This window comes from Leuresthes tenuis, unplaced genomic scaffold, assembly GCF_036924035.1.
Source record: "Leuresthes tenuis unplaced genomic scaffold, fLeuTen1.0.hap1 SCAF_14, whole genome shotgun sequence".
NCBI classification, from domain to species: domain Eukaryota; kingdom Metazoa; phylum Chordata; class Actinopteri; order Atheriniformes; family Atherinopsidae; genus Leuresthes; species Leuresthes tenuis.
In genome coordinates, this window is record NW_027325368.1 from 31,543,883 (window position 1) to 31,561,062 (window position 17,180).

General features: G+C 43.0%; 3 long non-coding RNA genes across 3 annotated transcripts; all 3 read right to left on the reverse strand.

Annotated features, from left to right (window-relative positions):
- Positions 1–751: 751 nt before the first annotated feature.
- On the reverse strand, positions 752–1,167 carry LOC140269367 (uncharacterized). The gene is made up of 3 exons (XR_011907610.1): positions 1,083–1,167; positions 919–999; positions 752–834 (listed from the first exon to the last, which is right to left on the reverse strand). It is a non-coding gene; the product is annotated as an uncharacterized lncRNA (long non-coding RNA).
- Positions 1,168–9,607: 8,440 nt separating this feature from the next.
- LOC140268320 (uncharacterized) lies at positions 9,608–10,437 on the reverse strand. The gene is made up of 4 exons (XR_011907529.1): positions 10,349–10,437; positions 10,185–10,265; positions 10,003–10,100; positions 9,608–9,875 (listed from the first exon to the last, which is right to left on the reverse strand). It is a non-coding gene; the product is annotated as an uncharacterized lncRNA (long non-coding RNA).
- A 5,491-nt stretch (positions 10,438–15,928) lies between these two features.
- LOC140269206 (uncharacterized) lies at positions 15,929–16,337 on the reverse strand. The gene is made up of 3 exons (XR_011907592.1): positions 16,260–16,337; positions 16,096–16,176; positions 15,929–16,011 (listed from the first exon to the last, which is right to left on the reverse strand). It is a non-coding gene; the product is annotated as an uncharacterized lncRNA (long non-coding RNA).
- Between the last annotated feature and the right edge of the window lie 843 nt (positions 16,338–17,180).

The window sequence follows — 17,180 nt, forward strand, 5'->3', positions numbered from 1 at the left end:
AGGTACAGAGATAAGCTCAAACATAGTTTAACATTTGAGATCCTGGCCTGCTGTGGTGAAACCTGCCTGCTTTGGGCAGCATGAGGGACAGACGGCTGGCTTAATAGATGGCTTAAACAAGGTTTTTAATGTCTTAATCACACAATGAACCACTTTACACTTTAAATGGTGGCAGCCATTATGTTTACCTGATTAAGGAGGAGAGTTTAAACAGCCAATCACCTGCTCAGTTACTGGTCTTTTAGCCAACCGAGTCCCCTTTTGGGGGGGTTGAAGCAGAGATCCCAGAGGAGGAGGACAGAAAGTAATGTTCAGACATACTGACAGTTTAAATGTGTTTATTTAGCAACAACAGCTCATTATAATTCAGTCAGTTTTGATAAACTTTAACATGTCACAGTCTATAATAGGGGTCCCTGTGTAGAGAAATATCTGTAAGCATTCACCATCACAGTAAGAGGAAGACATGAGGACATTAAACCCAACAACATTCAAATCTTACCTCTGTCCTATGGTGATAGAAACTCCAGTCTTCATCGGAGTCCTCGGTCACATCTGTGTTTGCTCAAGGTTGTTTGGGTCACTGCAGCTGATGGGAGTCCTTCTCTGCTTCATAAGACAAAAAGAGAGGAAACCAAATGTTGAGTTTCATGTAGATAAATTTTCTTGTTTTTGATTCATCACAAAAAATATCCAAAGTACAATCAATGTATTGAGGAAAGATAAAAACACTCACCTTTTTTCATAGTTCTTCTCCTTGGACACGTCACGATGCAGTTTGAATCCTCCTGTGGAAGGGCAGGTGTTCGGTTCAGCAGGACCTCAGATGGAAAGCTGGACACACAATCATTAACAGCATTAATCATAAACAGACACCCTTACTGTATGTGAGCTGTGAGGGGAAGTGTCAGTACTTACTTTAGACCTTTTTGTCTGTCTCTGCAGCATCTGCATGATGACTGTAGTCTGGATTCATGCTGGTTGCTCATGTTTTAAAAGCTGGAGACAACAATCATGAAATTAGCACCAAGCACACATGATGAAAAGCACTGAAACTGTCTTCATACATGTAGAAGTCTCACCTGTAAGTGCAGCGTTACATCTAATGAGGTCCTGCTTCTCCAACCGAAGATGCTGCATCAGTGTTTTCTGGGGGGGGGGGGTGTTTGGTTTCTCTGACAGAAGAAAAACAAAAGCATGATAACTTCTAATGAATAAATGGAACAATCTGGTGATGTTATGAGTTAAGGATTCACGTTAAACAGAGTGAAGTGTGAGGTGTAACTCTGCACCTTTGACTCCAACATTTACCTCAGTTTCATCTTTTTCTCTGTCTGACTGAAGCTTCTCCGTCTCTGTCCTGTCTGCCTTCTCTGAGCTTGTCATCACTGGTGGTGTAGCTCTCCGACTGAACAAACTCATGATACTCTTCTCACAAAAACATGGTCAAGGATGATAAACTAATTGTCAAAGCATCACCGTGCCAGCACGGTACAGCAATCAGGAGGAATCACACTCTACTAGTTAAGCCATGATCCTCAAAGTTCATATTTCACTGATTGGAAGATATGTACAATAATTAACATAATTGCCAACTGTCAAATAAAATACCATGATTATAATTCAAAAGTGCTCATGACTTGAGAATATATAGACGAATAAATAGATGAATAAATAGACATAAAAATGGATAAATAAGCTAAATGAGCACTGAACACAAGCCATATTCTGTTCAAATCACAATGCATTCACATTCTGACTCATTCGACACCAGCACATAGCTTTTGCCGTCGAGCGCGTTCAAGTTCAGGCTGCGGGCTAACAATGTAGCATGCTAAGCTAAGGCAGGCACACAGAAACATCGGCGGAAGGAAAATTAGCAAATACGTTGTCTTTATTTAACTCGAAGACGTCATATTTCCGCCACGATCAACGACAGATAATGTTCAATATAACTGGTCAACACAAGCCTTATACTGAAATAAACTCATTAAATTCATATTCCAACAAGTTTAATTTGAACAAGCTTTTGCCGTCGAGCGCGTTCAAGTTCAGGCTGCGGGCTAACAATGTAGCATGCTAAGCTAAGGCAGGCACACAGAAACATCGGCGGAAGGAAAATTAGCAAATACCTCGTCTTTATTTAACTGGGAGACGGTCATATTTCCGCCACGATCAACGACAGATAATGTTCAATATAACCACAACGTAAATTCATAGCTTTCACAGCATTCCACGCCAGACAGCGGGCTAATAGTGTAGCATGCTAAACAAAGCAGTCACACCGAAACATCGGCGGAAGGAAAATTAGCAAATACCTCGTCTTTATTTAACTGGGAGACGGTCATATTTCCGCCACGATCAACGACAGATAATGTTCAATATAACCACAACGTAAATTCATAGCTTTCACAGCATTCCACGCCAGACAGCGGGCTAATAGTGTAGCATGCTAAACAAAGCAGTCACACCGAAACATCGGCGGAAGGAAAATTAGCAAATACCTCGTCTTTATTTAACTGGGAGACGGTCGTATTTCCGCCACGATCAACGACAGATAATATTCAATATAACCACAACGTAAATTCATAGCTTTCACAGCATTCCACGCCAGACAGCGGGCTAATAGCGTAGCATGCTAAACAAGGCAGTCACACCGAAACATCGGCGGAAGGAAAATTAGCAAATACCTCGTCTTTATTTAACTCGAAGACGGTCGTATTTCCGCCACGATCAACGACAGATAATGTTCAATATAACCACAACGTAAATTCATAGCTTTCACAGCATTCCACGCCAGACAGCGGGCTAATAGCGTAGCATGCTAAACAAGGCAGACACACCGAAACATCGGCGGAAGGAAAATTAGCAAATAGCTCGTCTTTATTTAACTGGAAGACGGTCGTATTTCCGCCACGATCAACGACAGATAATGTTCAATATAACCAAACCAAGCAAAAAATAGATCTTACCTGAACAAAGCTCGCCAGACAGAAAGACTACTCAAGAATATTCGAAGAAGCAGGGGCGAAGTGACGATCCAACAACCAATGAAAACAGTGGAATTGCTGACGTGTGTCGTCAAGCGTCTGGTATGAAGCTGTTAAAACAGCTGACGTGTTGATCATTATGGAAAACATATGAGTCCGTGCGCGCTATCGCGCGCATTTGTCTCGTGAGTGGCACGAACCTGTTATCACAGCTGATGTGTTGATCATAATGGAAAACATATGAGTCAGTGCGCGCTATCGCGCGCATTTGTTTCGTGAGCGGCTAGCATGACGCTGTTGGGTCAGTGCGCGCTGTCGCGCGCATTTGTCTCGTGAGCGGCTAGCATGACGCTGTTGGGTCAGTGCGCGCTGTCGCGCGCATTTGTCTCGTGAGCGGCTAGCATGACGCTGTTGGGTCAGTGCGCGCTGTCGCGCGCATTTGTCTAGTGAGCGGCTAGCATGACGCTGTTGGGTCAGTGCGCGCTGTCGCGCGCATTTGTCTCGTGAGCGGCTAGCATGACGCTGTTGGGTCAGTGCGCGCTGTCGCGCGCATTTGTCTCGTGAGCAGCTGGCATGAAGCTGTTTTCACAGTTTTGGCTGCCTGCTGACAGACAGAGGCTGTCATGTTATATTGTATTAGGAGCACAGATAAAACAGGCTGGCATAATGCTGTTACAGCAGGCCAGCCTGCTTGGCTCTGCCCTCATCAGCCATCTTGGCTCTGCCCTCATCAGCCATCTTGGCTCTGCCCTCATCAGCCATCTTGGCTCTGCCCTCATCAGCTGTGATAGAACAGGGCAGCCTTCTTGGGTGTGGTCAGCATTAGTTGCTATGGGCAACAGCTGTGCCTGCCAACTGCCAACTGCCGAATTCTGCACCTCACTTTGTCCCCTTAAAATCATGGGGTTTTCATATTGAGGCAGAAATCTGGAACAAAACGCTCGCTGTTCGAAAAGTAGAAGTCGTATCCGAATAATTCTTTCACCGTGAGCGCCAGAAGGCCCGGGGGAAGCCAGCGGTGTCATTTTTATTCTTCTAACCCCCGTGGCTCCTTTATTATGGCAGTTTTAAAATGATTTTTCACACTGATTTCAGGGCTCGGCCGTTTTATAATGGGATGGAATGTTCCCTCTCTGCGCTCAGAGGGGATTTGTGAGAAATCTGTGAGGCCCAGCTCAATGACAGTCACCTTGGGTGAAAGACAACTAAAATACCTACGTTTTGATGTATAATTTATCAAGATCAGGCAGATATTTTGGACGTGAGAGGCATTTGTTCGAGAAATTGTTTTTTAAAGATTTTTAGAGTGACAGTTAGAGTGTAACTGACATCAGACGACCTCCTCTGGACACCTAAAACGTAAACTGCCGTTGTGTCAAAGCCGTATAAGCTATTAACAAGCCCTTTACCACAGTTAAAGCTGAGTCTTTCCTGTCACACACAAACTTTGAATGATGTGTGTGTGACCTTGTATGGCTGAGTTCAGAGGCCTCCAATGTGAGGCAGTTTTGGGCTCTTCGAGCCCAAAACTGCCTCGTTAAGGCCTTCTCCATTCATTTTCCCATTGACAATTTGCCCGCTTTTTCCCATTTATCCGCTATTTCTTTCGAGTAATGAGAGAGAAAAGTAATAGCACACTTCTGCCCATCGGCGCGCACGCAGCCATGTATTTTTTATTTTAGTCGGACCAACGCTGTGGGACGAGTAGCGCGCCGAAAAACGTGACGGAAGCGGAAAAATAATAATAAGTATGAGCAATAGTAATATGTGTGCCCTGCCTATGGCATGGGGCACCCATAATAACTAGAAAATTTCTGAAGAAATTTTGATGGGTGCCCAGCTGCTGCCCGTCTTCTGCCCGTCCACACACACACACAGATGAGAGCTGTGCTGTGCTGAGAGACCTGCTAGTTGCCAGTCAAGCATTAGGTATTTCAGTATTAAACTAAGGTACAGAGATAAGCTGAAACATAGTTTAACATTTGAGATCCTGGCCTGCTGTGGTGAAACCTGCCTGCTTTGGGCAGCATGAGGGAGAGACGGCTGGCTTAATAGATGGCTTAAACAAGGTTTTTAATGTCTTAATCACACAATGAACCACTTTACACTTTAAATGGTGGCAGCCATTATGTTTACCTGATTAAGGAGGAGAGTTTAAACAGCCAATCACCTGCTCAGTTACTGGTCTTTTAGCCAACCGAGTCCCCTTTTGGGGGGGTTGAAGCAGAGATCCCAGAGGAGGAGGACAGAAAGTAATGTTCAGACATACTGACAGTTTAAATGTGTTTATTTAGCAACAACAGCTCATTATAATTCAGTCAGTTTTGATAAACTGATAAACTTTAACATGTCACAGTCTATAATAGGGGTCCCTGTGTAGAGAAATATCTGTAAGCATTCACCATCACAGTAAGAGGAAGACATGAGGACATTAAACCCAACAACATTCAAATCTTACCTCTGTCCTATGGTGATAGAAACTCCAGTCTTCATCGGAGTCCTCGGTCACATCTGTGTTTGCTGAAGGTTGTTTGGGTCACTGCAGCTGATGGGAGTCTTTCTCTGCTTCATTCTGCTTTGAATCCTCCTGTGGAAGCGCAGGTGTTCGGTTCAGCAGGACCTCAGATGGAAAGCTGGACACACAATCATTAACAGCATTAATCATAAACAGACATCCTTACTGTATGTGAGCTGTGAGGGGAAGTGTCAGTACTTACTTTAGACCTTTTTGTCTGTCTCTGCAGCATCTGCATGATGACTGTAGTCTGGATTCATGCTGGTTTCCATCTGGTTGCTCATGTTTTAAAAGCTGGAGACAACAATCATGAAATTAGCACCAAGCACACATGATGAAAAGCACTGAAACCGTCTTCATACATGTAGAAGTCTCACCTGTAAGTGCAGCGTTACATCTAATGAGGTCCTGCTTCTCCAACCGAAGATGCTGCATCAGTGTTTTCTGGGGGGGGGTGTTTGGTTTCTCTGACAGAAGAAAAACAAAAGCATGATAACTTCTAATGAATAAATGGAACAATCTGGTGATGTTATGAGTTAAGGATTCACGTTAAACAGAGTGAAGTGTGAGGTGTAACTCTGAACCTTTGACTCCAACATTTACCTCAGTTTCATCTTTTTCTCTGTCTGACTGAAGCTTCTCCGTCTCTGTCCTGTCTGCCTTCTCTGAGCTTCTCATCACTGGTGGTGTAGCTCTCCGACTGAACAAACTCATGATACTCTTCTCACAAAAACATGGTCAAGGATGATAAACTAATTGTCAAAGCATCACCGTGCCAGCACGGTACAGCAATCAGGAGGAATCACACTCTACTAGTTAAGCCATGATCCTCAAAGTTCATATTTCACTGATTGGAAGATATGTACAATAATTAACATAATTGCCAACTGTCAAATAAAATACCATGATTATAATTCAAAAGTGCTCATGACTTGAGAATATATAGACGAATAAATAGACATAAAAATGGATAAATAAGCTAAATGAGCACTGAACACAAGCCATATTCTGTTCAAATCACAATGCATTCACATTCTGACTCATTCAACACCAGCACATAGCAAAATGAGCAGTCAAAACAAGCCATATTCTGTTCAAATCACAATGCATTCACATTCTGACTCATTCAACACCAGCACACAGCAAAATGAGCAGTCAAAACAAGCCATATTCTGTTCAAATCACAATGCATTCACATTCTGACTCATTCGACACCAGCACATAGCTTTTGCCGTCGAGAGCGTTCAAGTTCAGGCTGCGGGCTAACAATGTAGCATGCTAAACAAGGCAGTCACACCGAAACATCGGCGGAAGGAAAATGAGCAAATACCTTGTCTTTATTTAACTGGAAGACGGTCATATTTCCGCCACGATCAACGACAGATAATGTTCAATATAACCACTCAACGTAAATTCATAGCCTTCATAGCATTCCACGCCAGACAGCGGGTTTATAGTGTAGCATGCTAAACAAGGCAGTCACACCGAAACATCGGCGGAAGGAAAATTAGCAAATACCTCGTCTATATTTAACTCGAAGACGATCATATTTCCGCCACGATCAACGACAAATAATGTTCAATATAACCACTCAACGTAAATTCATAGCCTTCATAGCATTCCACGCCAAACAGCGGGTTTATAGTGTAGCATGCTAAACAAGGCAGTCACACCGAAACATCGGCGGAACGAAAATTAGCAAATAGCTCGTCTTTATTTCACTCGAAGACGGTCGTATTTCCGCCACGATCAACGACAGATAATGTTCAATATAACCACAACGTAAATTCATAGCTTTCACAGCATTCCACGCCAGACAGCGGGCTAATAGTGTAGCATGCTAAACAAGGCAGTCACACCGAAACATCGGCGGAAGGAAAATTAGCAAATACCTCGTCTATATTTAACTCGAAGACGATCATATTTCCGCCACGATCAACGACAGATAATGTTCAATATAACCAAACCAAGCAAAAAATAGATCTTACCTGAACAAAGCTCGCCAGACAGAAAGACTACTCAAGAATATTCGAAGAACCAGGGGGAAGTGACGATCCAACAACCAATGAAAACAGTGGAATTGCTGACGTATGTCGTCAGCGTCTGGTATGAAGCTGTTAAAACAGCTGATGTGTTGATCATAATGGAAAACATATGAGTCCGTGCGCGCTGTCGCGCGCATTTGTCTCGTGAGTGGCACGAACCTGTTATCACAGCTGATGTGTTGATCATAATGGAAAACATATGAGTCAGTGCGCGCTGTCGCGCGCATTTGTCTCGTGAGGGCTAGCATGACGCTGTTGATAGCTGATGTGTTGATCATAATGGAAAACATATGAGTCCGTGCGCGCTGTCGCGCGCATTTGTCTCGTGAGTGGCACGAACCTGTTATCACAGCTGATGTGATCATAATGGAAAACATATGAGTCAGTGCGCGCTGTCGCGCGCATTTGTCTCGCTGTTATGATCGCTGATGTGTTGATCATAATGGAAAACATATGAGTCCGTGCGCGCTGTCGCGCGCATTTGTCTCGTGAGTGGCACGAACCTGTTATCACAGCTGATGTGTTGATCATAATGGAAAACATATGAGTCAGTGCGCGCTGTCGCGCGCATTTGTCTCGTGAGGGCTGTTATGATAGCTGATGTGTTGATCATAATGGAAAACATATGAGTCAGTGCGCGCTATCGCGCGCATTTGTTTCGTGAGCGGCTAGCATGACGCTGTTGGGTCAGTGCGCGCTGTCGCGCGCATTTGTCTCCTGAGCGGCTAGCATGACGCTGTTGGGTCAGTGCGCGCTGTCGCGCGCATTTGTCTCGTGAGCAGCTGGCATGAAGCTGTTTTCACAGTTTTGGCTGCCTGCTGACAGACAGAGGCTGTCATGTTATATTGTATTAGGAGCACAGATAAAACAGGCTGGCATAATGCTGTTACAGCAGGCCAGCCTGCTTGGCTCTGGCTTCATCAGCTGTGATAGAACAGGGCAGACATCTTGAGTGAGCTCCCAATTAGTTGCTATGGGCAACAGCTGTGCCTGCCAACTGCCATTCTGCACCCCACTTTGTCCCCTTAAAATCATGGGGTTTTCATTTTGAGCAGGAAATCTGGAACAAACGATCGCTGTTCGAAAAGTAGAAGTCGTATCCGAATAATTCTTTCACCGTGAGCGCCAGAAGGCCCGGGGGAAGCCAGCGGTGTAATTTTTATTCTTCTAACCCCCGTGGCTCCTTTATTATGGCAGTTTTAAAATGATTTTTCCGACTGATTTCAGGCCTCGCCCGTTTTATAATGGGATTTAATGTTCCCTCTCTGCGCTCAGAGGGGATTTGTGAGAAATCTGTGAGGCCCAGCTCAATGACAGTCACATTGGGTGAAAGACAACTAAAATACCTACGTTTTGATGTTAAGGCCTTCTCCATTCATTTTCCCATTGACAATTTGCCCGCTTTTTCCCATTTATCCGCTATTCCGGTCGAGTAATGAGAGAGAAAAGTAATAGCACACTTCTGCCCATCGGCGCGCACGCAGCCATGTATTTTTTATTTCAGTCGGACCTTCGCTGTGGGACGAGTAGCGCGCCGAAAAACGGGCGGAAACGGAAGAATAATAATAACTAGAAAATTTCTGAAGAAATTTTGATGGGTGCCCAGCTGCTGCCCGTCTTCTGCCCGTCCACACACACACACACAGATGAGAGCTGTGCTGTGCTGAGAGACCTGCTAGTTGCCAGTCAAGCATTAGGTATTTCAGTATTAAACTAAGGTACAGAGATAAGCTGAAACATAGTTTAACATTTGAGATCCTGGCCTGCTGTGGTGAAACCTGCCTGCTTTGGGCAGCATGAGGGACAGACGGCTGGCTTAATAGATGGCTTAAACAAGGTTTTTAATGTCTTAATCACACAATGAACCACTTTACACTTTAAATGGTGGCAGCCATTATGTTTACCTGATTAAGGAGGACAGTTTAAACAGCCAATCACCTGCTCAGTTACTGGTCTTTTAGCCAACCGAGTCCCCTTTTGGGGGGGTTGAAGCAGAGATCCCAGAGGAGGAGGACAGAAAGTAATGTTCAGACATACTGACAGTTTAAATGTGTTTATTTAGCAACAACAGCTCATTATAATTCAGTCAGTTTTGATAAACTTTAACATGTCACAGTCTATAATAGGGGTCCCTGTGTAGAGAACTATCTGTAAGCATTCACCATCACAGTAAGAGGAAGACATGAGGACATTAAACCCAACAACATTCAAATCTTACCTCTGTCCTATGGTGATAGAAACTCCAGTCTTCATCGGAGTCCTCGGTCACATCTGTGTTTGCTGAAGGTTGTTTGGGTCACTGCAGCTGATGGGAGTCTTTCTCTGCTTCATAAGACAAAAAGAGAGGAAACCAAATGTTGAGTTTCATGTAGATAAATTTTCTTTTTTTTGATTGAACACAAAAAATATTTAAAGTACAATCAATGTATTGAGTAAAGATAAAAACACTCACCTTTTTTCATAGTTCTTCTCCTTGGACACGTCACGATGCAGTTTGAATCCTCCTGTGGAAGGGCAGGTGTTCGGTTCAGCAGGACCTCAGATGGAAAGCTGGACACACAATCATTAACAGCATTAATCATAAACAGACACCCTTACTGTATGTGAGCTGTGAGGGGAAGTGTCAGTACTTACTTTAGACCTTTTTGTCCGTCTCTGCAGCATCTGCATGATGACTGTAGTCTGGATTCATGCTGGTTGCTCATGTTTTAAAAGCTGGAGACAACAATCATGAAATTAGCACCAAGCACACATGATGAAAAGCACTGAAACTGTCTTCATACATGTAGAAGTCTCACCTGTAAGTGCAGCGTTACATCTAATGAGGTCCTGCTTCTCCAACTGAAGATGCTGCATCAGTGTTTTCTGGTGGGGGGGGGGGGGGGGTGTTTGGTTTCTCTGACAGAAGAAAAACAAAAGCATGATAACTTCTAATGAATAAATGGAACAATCTGGTGATGTTATGAGTTAAGGATTCACGTTAAACAGAGTGAAGTGTGAGGTGTAACTCTGAACCTTTGACTCCAACATTTACCTCAGTTTCATCTTTTTCTCTGTCTGACTGAAGCTTCTCCGTCTCTGTCCTGTCTGCCTTCTCTGAGCTTGTCATCACTGGTGGTGTAGCTCTCCAACTGAACAAACTCATGATACTCTTCTCACAAAAACATGGTCAAGGATGATAAACTAATTGTCAAAGCATCACCGTGCCAGCACGGTACAGCAATCAGGAGGAATCACACTCTACTAGTTAAGCCATGATCCTCAAAGTTCATATTTCACTGATTGGAAGATATGTACAATAATTAACATAATTGCCAACTGTCAAATAAAATACCATGATTATAATTCAAAAGTGCTCATGACTTGAGAATATATAGACGAATAAATAGATGAATAAATAGACATAAAAATGGATAAATAAGCTAAATGAGCACTGAACACAAGCCATATTCTGTTCAAATCACAATGCATTCACATTCTGACTCATTCGACACCAGCAAATAGCTTTTGCCGTCGAGCGCGTTCAAGTTCAGGCTGCGGGCTAACAATGTAGCATGCTAAGCTAAGGCAGGCACACAGAAACATCGGCGGAAGGAAAATTAGCAAATACGTTGTCTTTATTTAACTCGAAGACGTCATATTTCCGCCACGATCAACGACAGATAATGTTCAATATAACTGGTCAACACAAGCCTTATACTGAAATAAACTCATTAAATTCATATTCCAACAAGTTCAATTTGAACAAGCTTTTGCCGTCGAGCGCGTTCAAGTTCAGGCTGCGGGCTAACAATGTAGCATGCTAAGCTAAGGCAGGCACACAGAAACATCGGCGGAAGGAAAATTAGCAAATACGTTGTCTTTATTTAACTGGGAGACGGTCATATTTCCGCCACGATCAACGACAGATAATGTTCAATATAACCACAACGTAAATTCATAGCTTTCACAGCATTCCACGCCAGACAGCGGGCTAATAGTGTAGCATGCTAAACAAAGCAGTCACACCGAAACATCGGCGGAAGGAAAATTAGCAAATACCTCGTCTTTATTTAACTGGGAGACGGTCATATTTCCGCCACGATCAACGACAGATAATGTTCAATATAACCACAACGTAAATTCATAGCTTTCACAGCATTCCACGCCAGACAGCGGGCTAATAGTGTAGCATGCTAAACAAGGCAGCCACACCGAAACATCGGCGGAAGGAAAATTAGCAAATACCTCGTCTTTATTTAACTGGAAGACGGTCATATTTCCGCCACGATCAACGACAGATAATGTTCAATATAACCACAACGTAAATTCATAGCCTTCATAGCATTCCACGCCAAACAGCGGGTTTATAGTGTAGCATGCTAAACAAAGCAGTCACACCGAAACATCGGCGGAAGGAAAATTAGCAAATACCTCGTCTTTATTTAACTGGGAGACGGTCATATTTCCGCCACGATCAACGACAGATAATGTTCAATATAACCAAACCAAGCAAAAAATAGATCTTACCTGAACAAAGCTCGCCAGACAGAAAGACTACTCAAGAATATTCCAAGAAGCAGGGGCGAAGTGACGATCCAACAACCAATGAAAACAGTGGAATTGCTGACGTGTGTCGTCAAGCGTCTGGTATGAAGCTGTTAAAACAGCTGAAGTGTTGATCATAATGGAAAACATATGAGTCCGTGCGCGCTGTCGCGCGCATTTGTCTCGTGAGTGGCACGAACCTGTTATCACAGCTGATGTGTTGATCATAATGGAAAACATATGAGTCAGTGCGCGCTATCGCGCGCATTTGTTTCGTGAGGGCTAGCATGACGCTGTTGATAGCTGATCATAATGGAAAACATATGAGTCCGTGCGCGCTGTCGCGCGCATTTGTCTCGTGAGTGGCACGAACCTGTTATCACAGCTGATGTGTTGATCATAATGGAAAACATATGAGTCAGTGCGCGCTGTCGCGCGCATTTGTCTCGTGAGGGCTAGAATGACGCTGTTATGATAGATGTGTTGATCATAATGGAAAGCATATGAGTCAGTGCGCGCTATCGCGCGCATTTGTTTCGTGAGCGGCTAGCATGACGCTGTTGGGTCAGTGCGCGCTGTCGCGCGCATTTGTCTCGTGAGCGGCTAGCATGACGCTGTTGGGTCAGTGCGCGCTGTCGCGCGCATTTGTCTCGTGAGCAGCTGGCATGAAGCTGTTTTCACAGTTTTGGCTGCCTGCTGACAGACAGAGGCTGTCATGTTATATTGTATTAGGAGCACAGATAAAACAGGCTGGCATAATGCTGTTACAGCAGGCCAGCCTGCTTGGCTCTGCCCTCATCCGCCATCTTGGCTCTGCCCTCATCAGCTGTGATAGAACAGGGCAGCCTTCTTGGGTGTGGTCAGCATTAGTTGCTATGGGCAACAGCTGTGCCTGCCAACTGCCAACTGCCGAATTCTGCACCTCACTTTGTCCCCTTAAAATCATGGGGTTTTCATATTGAGGCAGAAATCTGGAACAAAACGCTCGCTGTTCGAAAAGTAGAAGTCGTATCCGAATAATTCTTTCACCGTGAGCGCCAGAAGGCCCGGGGGAAGCCAGCGGTGTCATTTTTATTCTTCTAACCCCCGTGGCTCCTTTATTATGGCAGTTTTAAAATGATTTTTCACACTGATTTCAGGGCTCGGCCGTTTTATAATGGGATGGAATGTTCCCTCTCTGCGCTCAGAGGGGATTTGTGAGAAATCTGTGAGGCCAAGCTCAATGACAGTCACATTGGGTGAAAGACAACTAAAATACCTACGTTTTGATGTATAATTTATCAAGATCAGGCAGATATTTTGGACGTGAGAGGCATTTGTTCGAGAAATTGTTTTTTAAAGATTTTTAGAGTGACAGTTAGAGTGTAACTGACATTAGACGACCTCCTCTGGACACCTAAAACGTAAACTGCCGTTGTGTCAAAGCCGTATAAGCTATTAACAAGCCCTTTACCACAGTTAAAGCTGAGTCTTTCCTGTCACACACAAACTTTGAATGATGTGTGTGTGACCTTGTATGGCTGAGTTCAGAGGCCTCCAAGGGGAGGCAGTTTTGGGCTCTTCGAGCCCAAAACTGCCTCGTTAAGGCCTTCTCCATTCATTTTCCCATTGACAATTTGCCCGCTTTTTCCCATTTATCCGCTATTTCTTTCGAGTAATGAGAGAGAAAAGTAATAGCACACTTCTGCCCATCGGCGCGCACGCAGCCATGTATTTTTTATTTTAGTCGGACCAACGCTGTGGGACGAGTAGCGCGCCGAAAAACGTGACGGAAGCGGAAAAATAATAATAAGTATGAGCAATAGTAATATGTGTGCCCTGCCTATGGCATGGGGCACCCATAACTAGAAAGAGCTGTTCCTGCGAAACAGCAGTGAGAATGCATTTTAAGTTGAATGGATTAGTTGAACATGCTCAAATAGCTGAATCTAGTTGAAATTTATCAGAAATCAAGTGAATAATAGTAAAAATGGCTTCAGTGTAATATACAGCAGGGAGTGGAAGAGTGATGTCATCAGTGACAGCAATGTTTGTCAACAGCTGCAGCTTAACGAGCTCTCTCCCTGTGTAACCTGCAGAAATTGCATATTTGGATACTATGACCTCCTGTGAGAAAACCGGAAGAGCGAGGAAAATAATTTGAAGACCGTAAGAAGCAGAAGGCTTGGAGGAACGCAGCAATGTAGTTTTTATTTGAATGGAGTGAAAAAAATTTAAACGGCAGCAGGTTGAACACAGTTGAACCTGTCTCTGGCGTTCCACCAAATTTACATTGGAGTTAGTGAGAGAAATTGAAAAGTTTCTCTTGCTTCAAGGCTCATAGCTGAAATTCTGTAAATGTGAGCTATTTAGTAGTTACATCAGCTGAAAGAGGACAAGTGTACCTACATTTTAAGGTATAATTTGTTTATCTGAGTTGAACAGTTTTAAAGTTAGAGCAATTTGTTTGAATATCAGAAAAAGTTAAAATGATCAGTCTGCCACTCTAATCTTCTCATGCATAAAAATCAAGAAGGAGCAAAAATGTTCATGTTTTTTAAACTGTCATATTTCAGAATTGGCTGAATATTTGAAAAATCTGTATAATCAGATAATAGCTGAATGTCTTGTGAACATTTTAAAGTTTGAATGGTGACTCTAGCTGAATGTATGCTGAACTAGTTAGGTTGGAAAGAGGAGGAAGTTTTTGAAGAGTTGAAAGAAATTGCCATTCATTTGAATGAGGGGAAAATTTGAATAAAAGTTAAATAGTTTAAAAAGTATAAAAGTTATAAACATGAAAAATAGTAGCCATCATCTCCTGAAGGAGCTGAACGTTTTGATACCAAATTTGTTGAAATCGGTCAAAGATTGTAGAACTAGTTGAGTGCCAAAAAACGTACGGAATAATAATAATAATAATAATAAAGGGAAACAGGAAAACAATAGTGAGAATGCCTTAAAGCATTCTCACAACTAGAAAATTTCTGAAGAAATTTTGATGGGTGCCCAGCTGCTGCCCGTCTTCTGCCCGTCCACACACACACACAGATGAGAGCTGTGCTGTGCTGAGAGACCTGCTGGTTGCCAGTCAAGCATTAGGTATTTCAGTATTAAACTAAGGTACAGAGATAAGCTGAAACATAGTTTAACATTTCAGATCCTGGCCTGCTGTGGTGAAACCTGCCTGCTTTGGGCAGCATGAGGGAGAGACGGCTGGCTTAATAGATGGCTTAAACAAGGTTTTTAATGTCTTAATCACACAATGAACCACTTTACACTTTAAATGGTGGCAGCCATTATGTTTACCTGATTAAGGAGGAGAGTTTAAACAGCCAATCACCTGCTCAGTTACTGGTCTTTTAGCCAACCGAGTCCCCTTTTGGGGGGGTTGAAGCAGAGATCCCAGAGGAGGAGGACAGAAAGTAATGTTCAGACATACTGACAGTTTAAATGTGTTTATTTAGCAACAACAGCTCATTATAATTCAGTCAGTTTTGATAAACTTTAACATGTCACAGTCTATAATAGGGGTCCCTGTGTAGAGAAATATCTGTAAGCATTCACCATCACAGTAAGAGGAAGACATGAGGACATTAAACCCAACAACATTCAAATCTTACCTCTGTCCTATGGTGATAGAAACTCCAGTCTTCATCGGAGTCCTCGGTGATATCTGTGTTTGCTGAAGGTTGTTTGGGTCACTGCAGCTGATGGGAGTCCTTCTCTGCTTCATAAGACAAAAAGAGAGGAAACCAAATGTTGAGTTTCATGTAGATAAATTTTCTTGTTTTTGATTCATCACAAAAAATATCCAAAGTACAATCAATGTATTGAGTAAAGATAAAAACACTCACCTTTTTTCATAGTTCTTCTCCTTGGACACGTCACGATGCAGTTTGAATCCTCCTGTGGAAGGGCAGGTGTTCGGTTCAGCAGGACCTCAGATGGAAAGCTGGACACACAATCATTAACAGCATTAATCATAAACAGACATCCTTACTGTATGTGAGCTGTGAGGGGAAGTGTCAGTACTTACTTTAGACCTTTTTGTCTGTCTCTGCAGCATCTGCATGATGACTGTAGTCTGGATTCATGCTGGTTGCTCATGTTTTAAAAGCTGGAGACAACAATCATGAAATTAGCACCAAGCACACATGATGAAAAGCACTGAAACTGTCTTCATACATGTAGAAGTCTCACCTGTAAGTGCAGCGTTACATCTAATGAGGTCCTGCTTCTCCAACCGAAGATGCTGCATCAGTGTTTTCTGGGGGGGGGGGGGGGGGGGGGGGTGTTTGGTTTCTCTGACAGAAGAAAAACAAAAGCATGATAACTTCTAATGAATAAATGGAACAATCTGGTGATGTTATGAGTTAAGGATTCACGTTAAACAGAGTGAAGTGTGAGGTGTAACTCTGCACCTTTGACTCCAACATTTACCTCAGTTTCATCTTTTTCTCTGTCTGACTGAAGCTTCTCCGTCTCTGTCCTGTCTGCCTTCTCTGAGCTTGTCATCACTGGTGGTGTAGCTCTCCGACTGAACAAACTCATGATACTCTTCTCACAAAAACATGGTCAAGGATGATAAACTAATTGTCAAAGCATCACGTGCCAGCACGGTACAGCAATCAGGAGGAATCACACTCTACTAGTTAAGCCATGATCCTCAAAGTTCATATTTCACTGATTGGAAGATATGTACAATAATTAACATAATTGCCAACTGTCAAATAAAATACCATGATTATAATTCAAAAGTGCTCATGACTTGAGAATATATAGACGAATAAATAGATGAATAAATAGACATAAAAATGGATAAATAAGCTAAATGAGCACTGAACACAAGCCATATTCTGTTCAAATCACAATGCATTCATATTCTGACTCATTCGACACCAGCACATAGCTTTTGCCGTCGAGAGCGTTCAAGTTCAGGCTGCGGGCTAACAATGTAGCATGCTAAGCTAAGGCAGGCACACAGAAACATCGGCGGAAGGAAAATTAGCAAATACGTTGTCTTTATTTAACTCGAAGACGTCATATTTCCGCCACGATCAACGACAGATAATGTTCAATATAACTGGTCAACACAAGCCTTATACTGAAATAAACTCATTA